Here is a 20834-nt window from a genome sequence, read left to right on the forward strand (position 1 = left end):
AGAGATATTTCTCCCACCCAGCATGGGTATATGTAAAAATACACCACAAAACACATTATACTACTTCTTCTGAGCACAGCAGTACCACATGTGTGGCACTTTTTTTGCAGCCTAACTGCGCTAAGGGGCCCAAAGTCCAATGAGTACCTTTAGGATTTCACAGGTCATTTTGAGACATTTGGGTTCAAGACTACTCCTCACGGTTTTGGGCCCCTAAAATGCCAGGGCAGTATAGGAACCCCACAAGTGACCCTATTTTAGAAAGAAGACACCACAAGGTATTCTGTTAGGTGTATGACGAGTTCATAGAAGATTATATTTTTTGTCACAAGTTAGCGGAAATTGATTTGTATTGTTTTTTTTTCACAAAGTGTCAATTTCCACTAACTTGTGACAAAAAAAAAACATACCCGTGCTGTGTGGGAGAAATATCTCTGTAAATGGACAATTGTGTGATAAAAAAAAAAATCAAAAAAATTGTCATTTACAGAGATATTTCTCCCACCCAGCATGGGTATGTGTAAAAATACATCCCAAAACACATTATACTACTTCTCCTGAGTACAGCAGTACCACATGTGTGGCACTTTTTTGCACCCTAACTGCGCTAAGGGGCCCAAAGTCCAATGAGTACCTTTAGGATTTCACAGGTCATTTTGCGACATTTGGTTTCAAGACTACTCCTCATGGTTTAGGGCCCCTAAAATGCCAGGGCAGTATAGGAACCCCACAAATGACCCCATTTTAGAAAGAAGACACCCAAAAGGTATTCCGTTAGGAGTATGGTGAGTTCATAGAAGATTTTATTTTTTGTCACAAGTTAGCGGAAAATGACACTTTGTGAAAAAAAAACAATTAAAATCAATTTCCGCTTACTTGTGACAAAAGATAAAATCTTCTATGAACTCACCATGCCTCCCAGTGAATACTTTGGGATGTCTTCTTTCCAAAATGGGGTCATTTGGGGGGTATTTATACTATCCTGGAATTTTAGCACCTCATGAAACATGACAGGTGGTCAGAAAAGTCAGAGATGCTTCAAAATGGGAAAATTCACTTTTGGCACCATAGTTTGTAAACGCTATAACTTTTACCCAAACCAATAAATATACACTTATTTAGGGCCCTTTTCCACTAGAGCGATTGTGATTGCTGAATCGCAAAATCGCAAATCGCTAGTGATTTTTAAATCGCTAGGGTTGTTACTTTATCATAGAAAGCATGAGAAGTATTTTCCACTACAGTGATTCGATTTAGAAATCGCAAATCGCAATCGCTTGCTGGAGCGATTTTTACAATCATAATGCAATGCAAATGAAAATCGCAAATCGCAATCGCATAACAGAATTAATGAAAAATCGCAGTCGCAATCACTGGCGTTTGTGATTTGTGATTGCGATTGCTAGTGGAAAAGGGCCCTAAATGGATTTTTTTTTATCAAAGACATGTAGCACAATAAATTTGGACAAAAATGTATACAGAAATTTTACTTTATTTGAAAAATGTCAGCACAGAAAGTAAAAAAAAAATCATTTTTTTGACAAAATTCATGTCTTTTTTGATGAATATAATAAAAACTAAAACTCGCAGCAGCAATCAAATAGCACCAAAAGAAAGCTGTATTAGTGACAAGAAAATGAGGTAAAAAGGGAACCTAAACTGAGAGGGATATGGATGGTTCCTTTTAAACAATACCAGTCGCCTGGCATCCTGCTTATCTCTATGGCTGCAGTAGTAGCAGAATTGCACACCTGAAACAAGCATGCAGCTAAACCAGTCTGACTTCAGTCAGAGCACCTGATCTGCATGCTTGTTGAGGTGCTGTGGCTAAAAGTATTAGAGACAGAGGATCAGCAGGAGAGTCAGGCAACTGGTATTATTTTAAAAGGAAAAATCCATATTGGGAGTCCTTTAAAAAAATACTGATGTTGCAAATGGACCATTGTAATACTTTGGGGTTATTGCACAATATATCACTCTGGAAAGGTTGTGCATTGCCCTCTACTGTTCACAATTGTTACTGTTTTTTCTCGGATACATTTATTAGCTCTGTAGAAACTGGGTGGCTGGTAACTAAACTTTGTACCATCCCAAAAGCAAGTTCTGCAAAATAAAGTACAATTTGACTCCTATCTAATGTGTGTTAGGGGTGTCCCACCATCTGAAATTCATATATTTTAGGCTAGACACATGGGTGTAAAAAAAATGATAGATTTTTAGAGAAAGTTCCTCCTATATACATTACTGAACTTTGGTTATGAAACTGTGTTGCTGGCATCTACGTAAGGGTTTGTGTAATCTGTACCAATGCAAACAACCCTGAAATGTGACCACAAGTTACAGTTTCCTATCTCACACATTCGTACATCCTGAAAACATCCATGAACTTGCTACATTTGTTACGTGCATTTTTCTGCTCCTTCCCCAGCTTGAGAATGGTAAGTAAATATTATTATGCTCAAGGCTGAGTTACATGGGCGGCTATGCAAACTCCTGGAAAATATCAGACTTGCAAGCTGGCTGTCACTGGTTATGAGACAGATAAACCAGATTTTTAGCTGCTGTCATAACCCCACCTGAGCTGTGACTCCATAGTTCATTGCAGGAAACTGCGCCACTGGTTTGGTGGCTTATACATGGTTGCTGTAATCCAGATGCTGTAAGTAGCATCGTATTGACCACCTTTGACAGTGCTGCTCCTTGGCCGGGTACATGCGAACACTCTAGCAGTTGTATAATATGCAGTGGCTTCTTACCCTCTGTGTAAAGAAGGCCTAAACCCAGAAGTACTATACAGGAGAATCTGGAATAAACTTCCATACACCCTCTGTAGTGTAGTATAGCAGCCCCGCTGATCTGTTTGGCTGCAGTGGTGTCTGAATACCACCTGAAACAAGCATGCAGCTAATCTTGTCAGATCTGACAATAGTGTAAAGCTACGTACACACATGCGACAACGATCGTTCGTTGTGAACGACGAACTAACTTTTAATTGACGAAAGAACGACCTAAGTAAAGTTTTAAAAAGTGTGTAACGATCTGATCGTTAGAACGAACGTTACATCACATAAAGCAACTATTGCGTTTGCGCATAAAAATGAAAAGTTCCATGGAGAAATAGCGAAATGCGCATGTCAAGCCTAGTATGAACGACTGTTTCCAACGATGTACTACTTTTGCAACCGATCGTCGTTGGAGGAAATCCGCCAAGCTAGATCGTTCATTTTTAACGATCTAGTTCGTCCGTCATTAGACTTAATGGTCGTTAGCTGCTTTTTTTTTAAACGATCGCCGTTTGAAACGATCGGGGAACGATCGTTTTAAACGACTGTAGTCGCATGTGTGTACGCACCTTAAGAAACACCTGATCTGCTGCATGCTTGTTAAAGTGAACCGAGCACCTTTTTTTCACTCAGGACATTTCTATAGCACATGAAAAATGTATGCCGACTATCTGTTTCATTATTAAAATAAACTTTAATTTTACCTTGTATTTTACATTCAAAGTTGTTAAATTGGCCTGTTTGAGCAGACCTGCCGACCGTCCCCATCCGCAGAAAGTTCAGTAACCTCTAATTGTTTTATTGCGCTAATTACCAAGAGGTAAACCATGCCTTTCATCAGCAAAGAGGGTGAATAATTAGGAGTGTGTTTTCAAGCTTTGAAAACACACTCGTCGGCAAAAATTTTTCATGTGCTATAGAAATGTCCTGAGTGAAAAAAAGGTGCTCGGTTCACTTTAAGGGGCTATGGCTAAAAGAATTAGGAGGCAGAGCATAAGCAGGATAGCCAGGCAATTGGTATTGGTAAAAAGGAAATAAATATGGAGCATCCATATAACTCTCACTTCAGTTGTACTTTAAAAAGACACATCCAAGCTGCTGTTTAAAAAAAATAAATAAAAATACAGTGGGATGCGAACGTTTGGGCAACCTTGTTAATCATCATGATTTTCCTGTATAAATCGTTGGTTGTTATGATAAAAAATGTCAGTTAAATATATCATATAGAAGACACACACAGTGATATTTCAGAAGTGAAATGAAGTTTATTGGATTTACAGAAAGTGCGCAATGATTGTTTAAATAAAATTAGGCAGGTGCATAAATTTGGGCACTGTTCTCATTTTATTGATTCCAAAAACCTTTAGAACTAATTATTGAAACTCAAATTGGCTTGGTAAGCTCAGTGACCCCTGACCTACATACACAGGTGAATCCAATTATGAGAGAGTATTTAAGGGGGTCAATTGTAAGGTCCCCTCTTAATTTTCTCTGAAGAGTAGCAACATGGGGGTCTCAAAACAACTCTCAAATGACCCGAATACAAAGATTGTTCACCATTATGGTTTAGGTGGGGAAGGATACAGAAAGCTGTCTGTTTCCACAGTTAGGAAAATATTGAGGAAATGGAAGACCACAGGCTCAGTTCAAGTTAAGGCTTCAAGTGGCAGACCAAGAAAAATCTCGGATAAACAGAAGCGATGAATGGTGAGAACAGTCAGAGTCAATCCACAGACCAGCACCAAAGACCTACAACATCATCTTGCTGCAGATGGAGTCACTGAGCATCTTTCAACTATTCAGCGCACTTTACACAAGGAGATGCTGTATGTGAGAGTGATGCGGAGGAAGGCTTTTCTCTGCCCACAGCACAAACAGAGCCACTTGAGCTATGCTAAAGCACATTTGGACAAGCCAGCTTCATTTTGGAATAAGGTGCTGTGGACTGATGAGACTAAAATTGAGTTATTTGGGCATAACAAGGGGCATTATGCATTGAGGAAAAAGAACACAGCATTCCAAGAAATACACCTGCTACCTACAGTAAAATATGGTGGTGATTCCATCATGCTGTGGGGCTGTGTGGCCAGTGCAGGGACTGGGAATCTTGTCAAAGTTGAGGGACACACGGATTCCACTCAGTATTAGTAGATTCTGGAGACCAATGTCCAGGAATCAGTGACAAAGCTGAAGCTGCGCTGGGGCTGGATCTTTCAACAAGACAACCACCCTAAACCAGGGCTGTGGAGTCGGTACAAAAATCTTCCGACTCCAACTCCGACTCCTCAGTTTCTGAAACCACGACTCCGACTCCGGGTACCCAAAATTGCTCAGACTCTGACTCCTCGACTCCTTAGTCTAATTCTTAACAGGGCTGTGGATTTTGTACAAAAATCATGTGACTCCGACTCCCGACTCCTCAGTTTCTGAAACCACGATTCCAACTCCGACTCCGGGTGCCCAAAATTGCCCCGACTCTGACTCCTCTACTCCAACTCCGACTCCACAGCCCTGCCCTAAACATAGCTCAAAATCCACTAAGGCAGGGGTCTCAAACTCGCGGCCCGCGGGCCATTTGCGGCCCGCGATACAATATTTTGTGGCCCCAAGGCCCCAGAGCTTGTAGGGGCCCCCAGTGGCTACAAGAGGAAAAAAAAATTTTTCAAATCGGCCTGATAGTTTTTGAGAAAATCGATTTTAAAGTTGCAAAGGAAAAAAATACACATTTAAAAACCCGCCGACTTTAATGGTTAACCTCCTTGGCGGTAATCCCGAGCTGAGCTCGGGGTATGCCGCCGGAGGTCGCCGCTCAGGCCCTGCTGGGCCGATTTCGGTTCTGAAAAAAGCAGCACACGCAGCTGGCACTTTGCCAGCTGCGTGTGCTGCCCGATCGCCGCCGCTCCGCGGCGATCCGCCACGTGCAGCGGCGAAAGAGGGTCCCCCCAGCCGCCCGAGCCCAGCGCAGCCGGAACAAACAGTTCCGGCCAGCGCTAGGGGCTGGATCGGGCGGCTCTGACGTCAGGACGTCGACTGACGTCCATGACGCCACTCCGCTCGTCGCCATGGCGACGAGGAAAGCGAAACAAGATAGGCCGCTCATTGCGGCCTATCTTGTTACTTTCGATTGCCGGAGGCGATCGAAAGTACGCTTCCGGAGCGCCCTCTAGTGGGCTTTCATGCAGCCAACTTTCAGTTGGCTGCATGAAATATTTTTTTTTTAATTAAAAAAAAAACACATTGCAGCCTCCCTGGCAAAATAAATAAACCGCCAGGGAGGTTAATAGCAAATCCACCTTAAATGCTAGAAACCCTAAATTTGCAGGATATGTTAAGGAGATCATTAGGAATAAGAGGAAAAAACAATTTTTCAAAAAGACCTTATAGTTTTTGAGAAAATCGATTTTAAAGTTTCGAAGGAAAATAGTATACTTTTAAATGCGGTAAATGTCACTTTTAGTAGCAAGCCTAACGGTAGTGTAATTTTACATGTATCAAAAGAAAGAGCAATACATTTCCTGACAGAGTTTCCAGGGGGTCCATACGCAGCCGCAGCGCTTTGGCCAGGTATCGCTATACAGCCGTAATATGGCTGTATGAAGATTCCTGGCATTTTTTCCTATTTTCCCAATTTTTTTTTTTATGTTTAGAGTGGGCGGGCAGAGGCGGCGATCCACCGCGATTGACGTCAGGAGGGGCAGAGCTGAAGCTGAAAGCTCTGCCCCTTCCAGGAAATGCCGGCGGATTGCCCCCGGGGCAATTTGGGGGCTCTGCAGCCCTCGTTTTGCGGCGGGGACACGTGAACTCCCTTATGCGGCCCAGCCTCATCCTGACTTTGCCTCCTGCGGCCCCCGGGTAAATTGAGTTTGAGACCCCTGCACTAAGGCATTCATGCAGAGGAACAAGTACAATGTTCTGGAGTGGCCATCTCAGTCCCCAGACCTGAATATAATTGAAAGTCTGTGGTGCAAGTTAAGTAGAGCTGTCCATGCTCGGAAGCCATCAAACCTGAATGAACTAGAGATGTTTTGTAAAGAGGAATGGTCAAAAATACCTTCAACTAGAATCCAGACTCTCATTGGAACCTACAGGAAGTGTTCAGAGGCTGTAATTTCTGCAAAAGGAGGATCTACTAGATATTGATTTCATTTCTTTTTTGGGGTGCCTAAATGTATGCACCTGCCTAATTTTACTTAAACAATTATTGCACACGTTCTGTAAATCCAATAAACTTCATTTCACTTCTCAAATATCACTGTGTGTGTCTCCTATATGATATATTTAACCAACATTTTTTATCGTAACAACCAACGATTTATACAGGAAAATCATGATGATTAACAAGGTTGCCCAAACTTTCGCATCCCACTGTACTTACCCGGGGCTTCCTCCGGCCCCTTGCAGCCGTACTGTGCCCTTGCCACAGCTCCGCAACCCGCCGGAGGCCCAGGGTCCCCTCCGGCGCAAGATGCACACTACACCTGCACAAGCGGCACTCAGATTCGCACTGACATCATCGGGACTGTACTGCGGAGACGCAGTAGTTCTGCGCCTGTGCAGTACAGCCCGGATGACGTCAGTGCGACTCCGTGAGCCGCACGCTAAAGCGCAGGAAGATGCTGACCTGGCGAGGTCGGCATCTGCACCAGGGGGGACCAGGAGCCACCAGAGCTGCTGTGAGGGCACAGTACGGCTGCCAGGGGCTGGAGGAAGCCCGAGGCAAGTCGATCTTTGATATTTAATTTCCCTTTAAGGGTACGTTTCCACTTCTGCGTTGCGTTTAACGCAAAAATCGCGGCAATGAATCCGCATTGCGGTTGCGGTTTTGTTAGCGTTAGCATGTGGAATTGCTCGCGGTTTGCGCTATGCGATTTTAACCATGTCAATGCCGGCAAGCATTGACATGAGTTTTTCAGCAAAAACACATGTGGAAACGCCAGGAAAACTGCAAGACTAATACGCTTGCGGTTTTCCTAATTAGTTACATTACCGACGATTCGCATGCGGGTGTGCGGCGTACGAATTCTGATGATTCTGGCGTGCAGATTTTTCCTGCACAACAAACCCCACAGAATCCCGCACAAGTGGAAACAGTCCCATTATTTTTAATGGGTTATGCGAATCTGCATGCAGATTCGCTGTAGTGGAAACGGACCCTTAGGATGTCAACACTACTTATGGAAAAGACAAAATAATTTATTTTTGCACCAGGAATGGGGGGAGGGGGTTAGTTGGGTGACACAGTGAGAAATGGGACATAGCAGCAGGACAGAATAACATATAGAACAGGAGCATTAAATCTCTTAATTGGATTACAAGCAGGGATACAGACAGCTAAACCTGATTAGTGGATGTGCACACCATTGCATTGTGAACTCCTTGTGTAGGCATTACATTGCATTGGAACTGTTAAACAAATGAACCCATTTTCTAGATAACACTGAAAGAAAATATTTAATAAAACCCAGCTTTGTCTAGCTCAGCTGAATGAGTGCACATACCGGCCTTGAGATAGAAGCATATTTTGGAGAATATTAGCTGAGTTTGTCTGTAGTGTACAGGAAACTAGGCACATGAAAATCCTGATGCCAGTGGAACAGTCTAATTTTTCTACATAAACCGTTCTGGTTTGGGGATTTTGGAAGGTAGCCCATTGCAACAGTACCCAGTATAAACTGCAGGAACACACACATTTATTGAATAATGCAGGTTTGAACCAAGCCTGTAACCACACAGAAAGCATAAACTGAACTATTTATGAAAAATAATTTGATTATTAGAGGATATTTAAAGTTAAAAAAAAAAATATCATGATGCTCAGTAGTACCAAGGAAATACAGTGTTGTAGTAATATGAAAAATGGTGACATATCCAGTAAAGATTGTATTCCCTCCCTACCTATTCTCCCAAACTCCCTTAGTAGTTCTGACTCCCAAACTCCCCTAGTGGTACTAGGAGAGTTATTATTGGCAGGGCCGGATACAATCTTTACTGGAACTTTTAACAATTTTTCCATATTACTACAACACTGTTTTTCTCTGTTTTTTCTCCTGATAAATAGTTTTCACTTGAAATATCCTCTAATAATCTAAAATCTTCTTGCTTACCGTCAATGCCCTTTTTTGAAAAAAAAAAAAATTAGAACTTAGAGGGATTTTAACAAACCTGCTTAATAAAATCTTTGAGTTCAGTGTAGCTTCTTCTGCAGGGCACGAGTGTTCCAGATGATGCAGAAGTGGCCATAACAAATGATGTGCAGGCTCCTGCTGTCTTGTGACCATCCCTTCCCAGCCCAGCATGATGTCATCAAAGCATACATGTGCATATGCATAACAAGGGATTTGCCACCACTTGGGCTGTGAAAGGGCTCCAGAATATTGGTAAATGGGTGGCAACAGCAGCGATAACAAGGACAGTAAAGAGGAACTTTAACTCAGGATTGAACTTCATTCCAATCAGTAGCCGACACCCCCTTCCCAATGAGAAGTCTTTACCTTTTATCAAATAGATCATCAGGGGGGTCTGTGTGGCTAATATTGTGATGAAACCCCTCCCACATTGTTATGTCAGGGCCATGGCCCTGAAAGTCTGCTGTCTGTGAACCTTGTTGCTCTGGGTCCTAAAGAGCCTTCCTGTTTCTCCCGATTCCTGTGTTCCAGCTCTGCCACCCCAATTCAAATTTGCCACCACGGGAGGCTTAGCAAGCACTCATGTCTCAGAGTGCTCCTGAAGAGCACACCCAGGCACTAGTTGTTCGAAAACAGCTAATGGGGGTGACAGTGCTGGAACTCAGGGACCATGACAGGACAAGGAAAGCTTTTTAGGACCCCTCCATAGGTAAATATCTGATTTTTATTTAAAGACTGCATCCAAGCAAGGGGGAGGGGGAGTATATAGGTAACATTCAATCTGATGGTTTAATTGGCCAATATGGATGCACAGAAACTCATCTCATCTTGCAGATGTTCCTCAGATTTCAGATCTTTCCATCATATGCCAAGTTACCTTTCAGCTAGCTGCAGATTTTTCAAACAGCTTTCAGTTAACATACACAGCCAGAATGCCTGATACGGGGTAGTTTTAAGGCACAGGTCAAATGGCAGTTGCCTAGGGCACCATTTGACCTGTGCCTTAAAACTCCTGATCAGGTGTTTTTGTGGCTACACATGTTATGGTTGTAAAGATCCTGACGGCCACACTTGTTTTATGATGGTTGTGAGATGAGCCCCCCACATTGCAAGGGTCACCAAGGGGATGCAAAGGAAGTGGTGTAAACGTTAAGGGGGCCCCATGAAAGTTTTGCAGTTACGTCCCTGGTCACCACTGCCTGAAGCTTGGACCTTGTGCAGTGACATTTTCATTGTTGGCTACGGCTTAGTCAGTGTGGTCTGCTGCGGTTTTGGTGCGTGTGCACAGGCTTTGGGCGGAGGCGTGGTTGTGGTGTGCAGGTGCATCCGTGTATAATTACATCCTTAAAATATAGGATTATGGTTGTATTGAATATACTGCACTATCATGTTCCCCACCATAACTGTCATAACTACTGGATTTTTGGTTATAATTTTAGTTTTGAATAGCTAAGAATAGTGTTAGAAATGTTTGGGAGTTTTTATACATTACTCCCCCCCCCCCCCCATCATTGGAGAGATTGTCTCACTTTTTCTCCCTGAGTTCTCCATGGGTACAAAGTCACATACTTACCTAAGCGGGGGAAGCTTCTGGATCCTAATGAGGTTTCCCACTGCATCCTCCCGTCCCTCGTTGCTACTTGTGGACCCTCCAAAGGTTACCAACAAGAGTTAGTCAGTAACTTGATATGGACCGTGCGCCTCTTCAACCATGAGCGTGGCTGTACTGCACCTGCAAAATAAGCCGCAGCTGTTCATGCTCGAGTGGCTCCATGCTACAGCACAGGCACGGCCATGCTTGTGTGGCTGCAGTACATCCGCGCTTGTTCCAGAAGAGGAGCACCGCCCTGATCAGCCTGAAGGGCCCACGCAGAGGACCACAGGACTGCGTAGGACTTGATATGGACCGTGCGCCTTTTCAACCATGAGCGCGGCTGTACTGCACCTGCAAAATAAGCCGCAGCTGTTCATGCTCGAGTGGCTCCATGCTACAGCACAGGCACGGCCATGCTTGTGTGGCTGCAGTACATCCGCGCTTGTTCCAGAAGAGGAGCACCGCCCTGATCAGCCTGAAGGGCCCACGCAGAGGACCACAGGACTGCGTAGGACTTGATATGGACCGTGCGCCTTTTCAACCATGAGCGCGGCTGTACTGCACCTGCAAAATAAGCCGCAGCTGTTCATGCTCGAGTGGCTCCATGCTACAGCACAGGCACGGCCGTGCTTGTGTGGCTGCAGTACGGCCGCGCTTGTTCCAGAAGAGGAGCACTGCCCTGATCAGCCTGAAGGGCCCACGCAGAGGACAGCGTAGGACTTGATATGGACCGTGCGCCTCTTCAACCATGAGCGCGGCTGTACTGCACCTGCAAAATAAGCCGCAGCTGTTCATGCTCGAGTGGCTCCATGCTACAGCACAGGCACGGCCGTGCTTGTGTGGCTGCAGTACGGCCGCGCTTGTTCCAGAAGAGGAGCACCGCCCTGATCAGTCTGAAGGGCCCACGCAGAGGACTGCGTAGGAAACCTCTATAGAATCCAGAGGCTTCCCTCTCCTTAGGTAAGTATGTGTTTCTGGACCCAAGCTTCAGCTAAGGTTCTCTTTAATAAGAATACTGGTAGTTAAATAGATAGAAAATAAGAAAAAGCAACAAAAACTTTTCAGGAATTCTAACTATTTTCTGTTTTAAAAGAAAGACAAATGTTTAATTTGTTGGCTGTCTCTGTGACTATTGGATAGATTTCTACACTTAAATACTATGTAAAAACACAGCAATATAAAGATTGCACAAAGAACAATACGAATCCATAAAGACTCCTAATAGTTACACAATTGTTGGCAACATTAGCAATATAGAGCAATGCTTTATCAACAGATTAAAACATGTACAACTCTAGTCTTAAAAAAAACCCTCAAAACTATTTGTTGAATAACTGCTAGTGTTCTTGATGTAATGTGAAAAGAAGGGGGGAGTGCTTGTTCGTTTTAACTGCTGACTCTTGATTGGTTTTCAGTTGGGGGTGTGAGAAATAGCTAGCACTCACTGGCTGCCAGCGTGCCTGCCTCCAGTAACATAGCACACTTCTGCATTTTCCTGCTTCTAATCTATGTTGTTTCATAGAAAACTAAACACAATCAGTAAGTTCATTTCACTACAGCCCGTTCCACCCCAGTCTAGCCAATAAACGTTACCTTAGGAATCTATGTTTGATAGTACAAGTCTGTGGCCTTCACTCTGTGAAAACATAAACGAATACAAATGTTATCGAAGTTCATTTACCTCTGTAGTTACACTTAAAGACTTGAACTTGTAGAGCTATAGTCCATATGTTTATGATCTTTTTTTTCTATCATTAACTACTTCAAGGGTAATTTGCAGAAAATGAGGGACAATCTCACAAACTATAATACCAGCAGCATTTAACCTCCTTAGCAGTAATCTCGAGTCAGGCTCGGGACAGAAATTTGCAGCTCAGAGCGGTAAGCCCATGCCTGAGTGAGTTATATGCAGGGGCTGCTGCAGATCTTATTGAGGTATGTTTTTTTACTGTTTTTAGGGTCTACAAGCTCATGAAAAAATTGCATGGCTTTTAGACCCTAAATCCGGAAATAATCATAACACCAGGGAGGATAAGCCCATATCCAAACACAGACCTACGGTAACTGTTCATCTGGAAAAGTACTTGAAGTGTTCAGATGTTACTTTTTTGGTTAATATTTTGATCACTTGATGATGAACTGCATTATCCTACTGAGTAGACAACCTCCAGCGAAGGGGAAGGCATAGACTGAACCAGTCTGAGAAGATTGTAGCATGTAGCACACACAGTGGCCCTTATTCAATTCACCGTTTCTCCTAAATTTTCTCCTGGGTGATATTTTCCCAATATACCAATAATATGCCTTTTAAGCCACCAGCAAGCAAGCAAGTAATCAGAATAACTTTAACAGTTCTTCTTCACTTAGTTTTTTGTTGTAGTTTTAATTTAAACGCCTCCAGGGTTGGAGCTGTCTTGAATTGGCATGGCAAGGCATTCCAAAGGCTAGGGACAGCATGGCAGAAGGCTCTGGCTCCAAAGGTTTTGCGTTGGACTGTAGGGGTGGTCATGTTATGACCAGCGCTGCGTAATATGTTGGTGCTTTATAAATACAATTATTAATAATAATAATAATAATAATAATGTTATTAGATTTTGTTGATCTGGGGTTATGAGAGTTGTGGTGCAGTTTCAGCAAATCCTTTTGGTATCCGTGGCCTAGTTTATGTAGAGAATTGAAGGTTAGCATGCCAGTTTTGAAGAGGATTCTCCATTTTACGGGTAGCAAGTAGAGTGAGCAAAAGATTGGCATTATGTGGAAATGGCGGGGTTGGCTTTGAATCCTGCACTAGCCGCAGGTGCTGTAGGTCTCTATTTTAAAGGCCTGCATGGAGGGCATTGCAATAGTGCAGCCGTAATGTGATGAAGCTGCGAAGTAAGGTTGGAAGATCCTCTGAAGGAATTAAGTGTTTACGTTTTGCCTGAGCCCACTAACGCAGTAGTGTCCGCTTTTCAGCATTTGTAACGTTGATGTGTAACTGAAAAGTGGACACAACTGTGTTAGTGGGCTCATAAGCAACAGCTGAAGTTTGATTTTCTGAAGTTTAATTCACCATCAATCAGTACACCCAAGATGAGAACTGTGTTGGAACTAGTAAGGTCTCAGTTCCCTACCCCTAATGGTGCTGACTGAGCTTGGAGCTGCTTCGCTGCAAGATGCTGACCTCCGATGACAAGAATTTCAGTTTTGTCAGCATTTAGTCAAAGAGATTGCAGCTTTGTTAATCTGAATAAGCCACCCATCTCCTATACAACAGTGTCCTTTTATAAAAGATGCCTTAATGCCACTGATGGCTATAGTCCCAGTTGCAGATAGTCCTTCAAGACATCTGTACAGGCACTGAATGTACGATGCTGTTTGCCGCCCGCTACCGCACAATAAATGACACAAGTGAGCTTTGAGTAAACACATCCTATTACAATACATACAGTATACAGTATTAATAAAGGTTAGCAGAATGCATATAAACATTCTACATGGTGAGCATCTAAAGCAAGTTGTCCAACTCAACATATCAATTACATCATGTGACATGTTCTTGGGTAACTGGACTGCATACAGTGCATTTGGAAAGCATGGTGCATCTGCAAGGTATTGAGCAAAGGGTGTGAATACTTATGTACATTTCTTAGTTTTGCTATTTTTAATACATTTGCCAAAACATCAAGTAAATGTTTTTCAATTTGTCATTATGGGGTGTTGTGTGTAGAATTCTGAGGGAAAAAATGAATTTAATCAATTTTCGTATAAGGCTATAACATAACAAAATGTAGGAAAAGTGATGTGCTGTAAATAATTTCTGGATGCACTGTAGGTCACATCACAAAGGGATACACAGAAAGTTTAAAGAAGCTATTAGATAAAGTAGGGGTAGTGCTGTGAAACTGGTAGTTCTTATTAAAGGCTACCTGTGATGGGCTTTATTTATAATTACCTGGGGCTTCCTCCAGCCCTATGAGGTTCATGGTTTCCCTCACCATCCTTTCCAACTTCTCTTGCAAATCCTCCCAGTAGTCCAGCCAGTCGAGCACTTCTGCGCATGTGCTGCCAGGCCATACATGCAACCCCGCTGCTACTGTGTCTGCAGGTGTAGAGCTCTCCCAGCTGCGGGAGTGCGAGGGGTAGTGCGCGTGCAGCCAAGCAGCACATGCTCAGAAGAGCGTGGCCAGATTACCAGGAGCATTTGCAAGAGAACGGCAAAGGACCCCATGTACCTCATGGGGCAGGAGGAAGCCCAAGTAAGTATAAATACAGCCAAGATTCGAACCCTGGTCTCCTGTGTCAGAGGCAGAGCCCTTAACCATTACACTATCCAGCCACATACTTTAGTAGTATTACAATGTACAAGTTTTTCAATGTAGCAATAGTAACATCAATGACAAAAGAAGGCAGCACTATCATCATGCTTTTAGGGTACAGAAATGTAAGGTACTCCGCTGCCTAGTTACTGACTTCAGGTTGTTGCGCCCAGACTGGCCTGAACTGAGGGCAGTCTTTTCAGTGAATGAATTATATGAAAATGGTCCCATATCAAACTATGATATGGTCTTTTGTTTTCCCTTGTCTGTCAAATCTTCACTACATACCAGATGATGACGCACAAAACATAATTCATGAATTACTTCTCTGTTGGTTCTGATTCATCAAACTTTGCTCTAGTTTCCCACAGGAAGTATTTTCATATCTTATTAATAGGGTGGTTTAAGCACTTCCTTGTTCAACAGTTTGGAAAAAACATGGCCAAGGAAAGGCATATAAAACCCTAACCCAAATCCAAACACCATTGAAGTCAATGATAATGGAATATGAGCAGGTGTTCAGCAGTCTATATGTCTACCGTGACTAGCTGCCATTTTGTCAGCATCCAGTGCTATTTTTATAAAAGTCCTAACGCTATGGGGCAACCTTTAGAGCAAAGCAAGTTATTGTTTCTGCGGTGTGGAAGGCATCCTATCAGAGGCTTTGCTTACCTCTGAAGTACCACAAATCCCTAGGATTAGAACTACATAAAAGGAGCTGAATGGCTACATTATGACATAATGGTCCCCTCTAATGATACACATCAATCAATGCCATGAAAAGAAAGCTAAAGTTTAACCTGTTTATGGGAGAGGGGTGGGTGTTGAAGGGACTTTACCTAACAGTTATACTGTTAGGGACTTTACCTAACAGTATATTTCCTTAATAAAATGTTACTTTTTTTTTTTTTACTTATTCTTCCCTGAAGAAAGGTGAATGTCTCGCTTTTTTAATACACATAACTAGAGGTGTCCAGCGCATACATGAAATCAAGGCACCTGGAAAAAAGGGCACACGGGATTGCTGCTAGTAGAATTAGCAATACAATTAGCAATATTCTACTGCTGGATTCCATAATAAAATATCTGTAATATTTACCGATATTTTTACTAGAGCTAAATTGAACCCTACTCTCAGAACCCTCCCATGGTGGTGCCTAAATCTAAGTACCCCGTAGTGGTGCATAACCCTAAGACCCCCCTGGTGGTGCCTAAACCTAAGATCTCCCCGGTGGTGCCTAACCCTAAGACCCCCCAGTGCCTAACCCTAAGCCCCCCCAGTGGTGCCTAATCCTAACACCCCCCCCCCCCCCCCCCATCCCCAGTACGTAACCCTACACCTCTCCTAACCCTTAACCCACCCCAAGGTAAATCCACAATACTGTGGCTAGGAAGCTAATTAGCAGCAATCAATCAAAATTTCTACATCCACAGGCACCCGATAAAATGGCGGCGCCGGGGGTTTGTGGACATGCAAAGTGTATCATTGCACAGTGGACGCTCTGTGTCCCCTATGCAATTTTTATTTATTGTATTTATAAAGCGCCAACATATTACGCAGCGCTGGACATTAATTTAGGTTACAGACAATATTTAGGGGTGACATACAGCAATAAGACAATACAGGAATACATGCAAACCAGGTCATGCAGCACAGTATGAATACAAGGTAATACTAAGTCAGTCACTGGATGGGAGCATGGAGATTAGGCAAGTCGAGTTCACTCAGATCTATAGAATTGGTGTACAGTAATGGAGGTGCATGAACAGGTGGGAGACACAAGGAGGAGGACCCTACTGTAAGAAACTATAACTTGGTTGCTATTGGCAGTAGAGTTGGGCCGAACCTCCGATTTTAGGTTCGCGAACCGGGTTCGCGAACTTCCGCGGAAGGTTCGGTTCGCGTTAAAGTTCGCGAACCGCAATAGACTTCAATGGGGATGCGAACTTTGAAAAAAATAAATAATTATGCTGGCCACAAAAGTGATGGAAAAGATGTTTCAAGGGGTCTAACACCTGGAGGGGGGCATGACGGAGTGGGATATACGCCAAAAGTCCCCAGGAAAAATCTGGATTTGACGCAAAGCAGCGTTTTAAGGACAGAAATCATATTGAATGCTAAATGACAGGCCTTAAGTGCTTTAAAACATCTTGCATGTGTATACATCAATCAGGTAGTGTAATTAAGGTACTGCTTCACACTGACACACCAAACTGTTCACTGAACAGAACAGGTATGCAGTGGCGGGTCCACTGAACAGAACAGGTATGCAGTGGTGGGTTCACAGAACAGGTATGCAGTGGTGGGTTCACAGAACAGGTATGCAGTGGCAGGATCACTGAACAGGTATGCAGTGGTGGGTGGGTTCACAGAACAGGTATGCAGTGGCAGGATCACTGAACAGGTATGCAGTGGTGGGTGGGTTCACAGAACAGGTATGCAGTGGCAGGATCACTGAACAGGTATGCAGTGGTGGGTGGGTTCACAGAACAGGTATGCAGTGGCAGGATCACTGAACAGGTATGCAGTGGTGGGTGGGTTCACAGAACAGGTATGCAGTGGTGGGTTCACAGAACAGGTATGCAGTGGCAGGATCACTGAACAGGTATGCAGTGGTGGGTGGGTTCACAGAACAGGTATGCAGTGGTGGGTTCACAGAACAGGTATGCAGTGGTGGGTGGGTTCACAGAACAGGTATGCAGTGGTGGGTTCACAGAACAGGTATGCAGTGGCAGGATCACTGAACAGGTATGCAGTGGTGGGTGGGTTCACAGAACAGGTATGCAGTGGCAGGATCACAGAACAGGTATGCAGTGGTGGGTTCACAGAACAGGTATGCAGTGGCAGGATCACTGAACAGGTATGCAGTGGTGGGTGGGTTCACAGAACAGGTATGCAGTGGCAGGATCACTGAACAGGTATGCAGCCAGGAAAAGCTAAGCCTAACTAATCTTTCCCTATGAGAGACAGACAGCAGCTCGCCCTACTCTCTCTAATGCAGGCACACAAGTGGCCGTAATGGCCGCCGCTGCCTGCCTTATATAAGGGGGGTGGGGCTCCAGGGGCTAGTGTAGCCTAATTGGCTACACTGGGCCTGCTGACTGTGATGTAGAGGGTCAAAGTTGACCCTCATAGTGCATTGTGGGGCGAACCGAACTTCCGGAAACGTTCGCCTGCGGGAGGCGAACGCGAACCACCGAAGTTCGCCGGGAATCGTTCGCCGGCGAACCGTTCGGCCCATCTCTAATTGGCAGAAACACTACACCTTTGTTCCGGCACCAGCAACTCATTAGAGCTGCATCTCACTCGATGTGAGATAATTTGACTCTCATCACAGCAACAGCAGAGGAGAACTTCTTAGGCGTCCTCAAAGGTTAGGAGTTTATTCAGTAAACAGATATACAGTACATGTGGTTACATCTTAGCGAAGCAGATTGTTCTGTAGTAAGTCCTTTGCGTTACAGCTCTTGGCTCCCTTGCATGGAAACCAGGTTTTCTCTTCCATCTAAACTACGTTACATCTAGGCTACGTTGCTCTTAGTCCTATATACAGCATACAGTTAGATAAGATGACAAGACATATTATAAATAAAAGTAAAGGGTTGAAGCCAGCAGTCACAGGAAACAAAAGTGCCTCTCTGCAGCCCGTCCCCGGTTTTAATACCGATCACCAAAGAGATAAAATGTGGCATCATCTGAGCCATACCCCCAAGCCTACAATTGGCAGGCATAGGCATGTGACCCACCTCATCAATTAATATTCCATTGCTTTATGACCTAGTTGCAAAGAATGCAATGTTTTGTAAACATCGGCTTTGTTTACCGTTTCTGTCGTCTTACAGTTGGAGCAGTTAGACCCTAGACCTGATAACCCATTATCTGGCCTTCCACAAGGAACAGGCTCCTTGTAACTGACTGCATCATTTCTTCTCCGAGAAACTCTGCCTAAAAGGGAGACTCTGCAAATCAAGTCTTTTACCTAACCTTAGTTCAAGTAACTGAGACCTATGACTTCAATCATACAATACTTAAATTCTAACACCTACCAAAGGCTTACAATCTAGAGGGAGAGAAAGGGACACGAAAGTTAGGGGACCAGAGTTCAGGAAGAGAGATCTGCTGCTGATACATATTTTTACAGAGCAGCATGCGCGAGTATTGTCCTCCACAGAACCGCAAAGCTGCTCATGCATGAACGGTTTCATGCATGAGCAGCTTTGCGGTTCTGTGGAGGACAATACTCGCGCATGCAGATGTCACACAAAATTATTTGTGAATATTTTCTTTATTGTGTTATTAATTTATTAAGATGGTTCTAATGCTGCTCTGTAAAAATATTTATCAGCAGATCTCTCTTCCTGCTATATATATATATATATATATACAGGGCCGGATTTCTGGCAAGGCCACATAGGCCATGGCCTAGGGCACTAGAAATTTAGGAGCGGCTCAGTGAAGGGTAGTAAAGCTGTTCTATGCAGCCATCCCTATCTACAAGGACAGCTTTAACATTTGAACTCTCTGTCCTATACATGTCATCCCTACAAGGCATGCAAGCTCTATCCTGAAGGTACTGTACACATCAGACTAACTCACATGGTGACACAATAAATGGGTCCATCATTAACGAGATGGCAAACATAACTTAAAAGTTCTTAAGGAAAACATAACTTATAATCTATATGCGTATTACTAAAATAGCTATTGTCTGTGAAACCAATGATGGAAAATAGGAGAATTCTCATTGGGGCACACAGAGATAACAACCATACAGATGGTATAGTTGGCCTAGGATGGTAAAAAGTACAAATCCGGCCCTGCCCACCCCCAGGGTCCACACAATACATTGCCTGCTGCCAGTGCCACACGTCACTCCTTCTCCTACTGCTGCTGTATTTATCCTTCTGCTGTCAGTGGTCCCACCGCCAGTTTCCACACAATACATTGCCTGCTGCCAGTGCCACACGTCACTCCTTCTCCTACTGCTGCTGTATTTATCCTCCTGCTGTCAGTGGTCCCACCGCCAGGGTCCACACAATACATTGCCTGCTGCCAGTGCCACACGTCACTCCTTCTCCTACTGCTGCTGTATTTATCCTCCTGTTGTCATTGGTCCCGCCGCCAGGGTCCACACAATACATTGCCTGCTGCCAGTGCCACACGTCACTCCTACTGCTGCTGCTGTATTTATCCTTCTGCTGTCAGTGGTCCCACCGCCAGGGTCCACACAATACATTGTCTGCTTCCAGTGCCACGCGTCATTCCTCCTACTGCTGCTGTATTTATTCTCCTGCTGTCAGTGGTCCCACCACCAGGGTCCACACAATACATTGCCTGCTGCCAGTGCCACACATCACTACTCCTCCTGCTGCTGATTTATCCTCCTGCTGTCAGTGGTCCCACCGCCAGGGTCCACACAATACATTGCCTGCTGCCAGTGCCACATGTCACTCCACCTACTGCTGCTGTATTTATCCTCCTGCTGTCAGTGGTCCTACCACCAGGGTCCACACAATACATTGCCTGCTGCCAGTGCCACACGTCACTCCTTCTCCTAATGCTGCTGTATTTATCCTCCTGCTGTCAGTGGTCCCGCCGCCAGGGTCCACACAATACATTGCCTGCTGCCAGTGCCACACATCACTCCTCCTCCTACTGCTGCTGTATTTATCCTCCTGCTGTCAGTGGTCCCACCGCCTGGGTCCACACAATACATTGCCTGCTGCCAGTGCCACACGTCACTCCTACTGCTGCTGCTGTATTTATCCTCCTGCTGTCAGTGGTCCCACCGCCAGGGTCCACACAATACATTGTCTGCTTTCAGTGCCACACGTCATTCCTCCTACTGCTGCTGTATTTATTCTCCTGCTGTCAGTGGTCCCACCACCAGGGTCCACACAATACATTGCCTGCTGCCAGTGCCACACGTCACTACTCCTCCTGCTGCTGCTGTATTTATCCTCCTGCTGTCAGTGGTCCCACCACCAGGGTCCACACAATGCATTGCCTGCTGCCAGTGCCACACGTCACTTT

General features: G+C 44.3%; 1 protein-coding gene and 1 long non-coding RNA gene across 2 annotated transcripts in view; one reads left to right on the forward strand and one right to left on the reverse strand.

The window, feature by feature from the left end:
• Positions 1-20834, reverse strand: part of LOC137521876 (uncharacterized) — a 76395-nt gene that overhangs the window by 54285 nt on the left and 1276 nt on the right. Inside the window, exon 2 of the long non-coding RNA XR_011022231.1 lies at positions 12096-12138. This is a non-coding gene — a long non-coding RNA (uncharacterized lncRNA). The remainder of the gene's footprint in view (positions 1-12095; positions 12139-20834) is intronic.
• The window catches only part of PNP (purine nucleoside phosphorylase), a 63060-nt gene that overhangs the window by 8771 nt on the left and 33455 nt on the right, over positions 1-20834 (forward strand). The window lies entirely within an intron of this gene.

The sequence above is a fragment of the Hyperolius riggenbachi genome, chromosome 1, assembly GCF_040937935.1.
Source record: "Hyperolius riggenbachi isolate aHypRig1 chromosome 1, aHypRig1.pri, whole genome shotgun sequence".
Lineage (NCBI taxonomy): Eukaryota > Metazoa > Chordata > Amphibia > Anura > Hyperoliidae > Hyperolius > Hyperolius riggenbachi.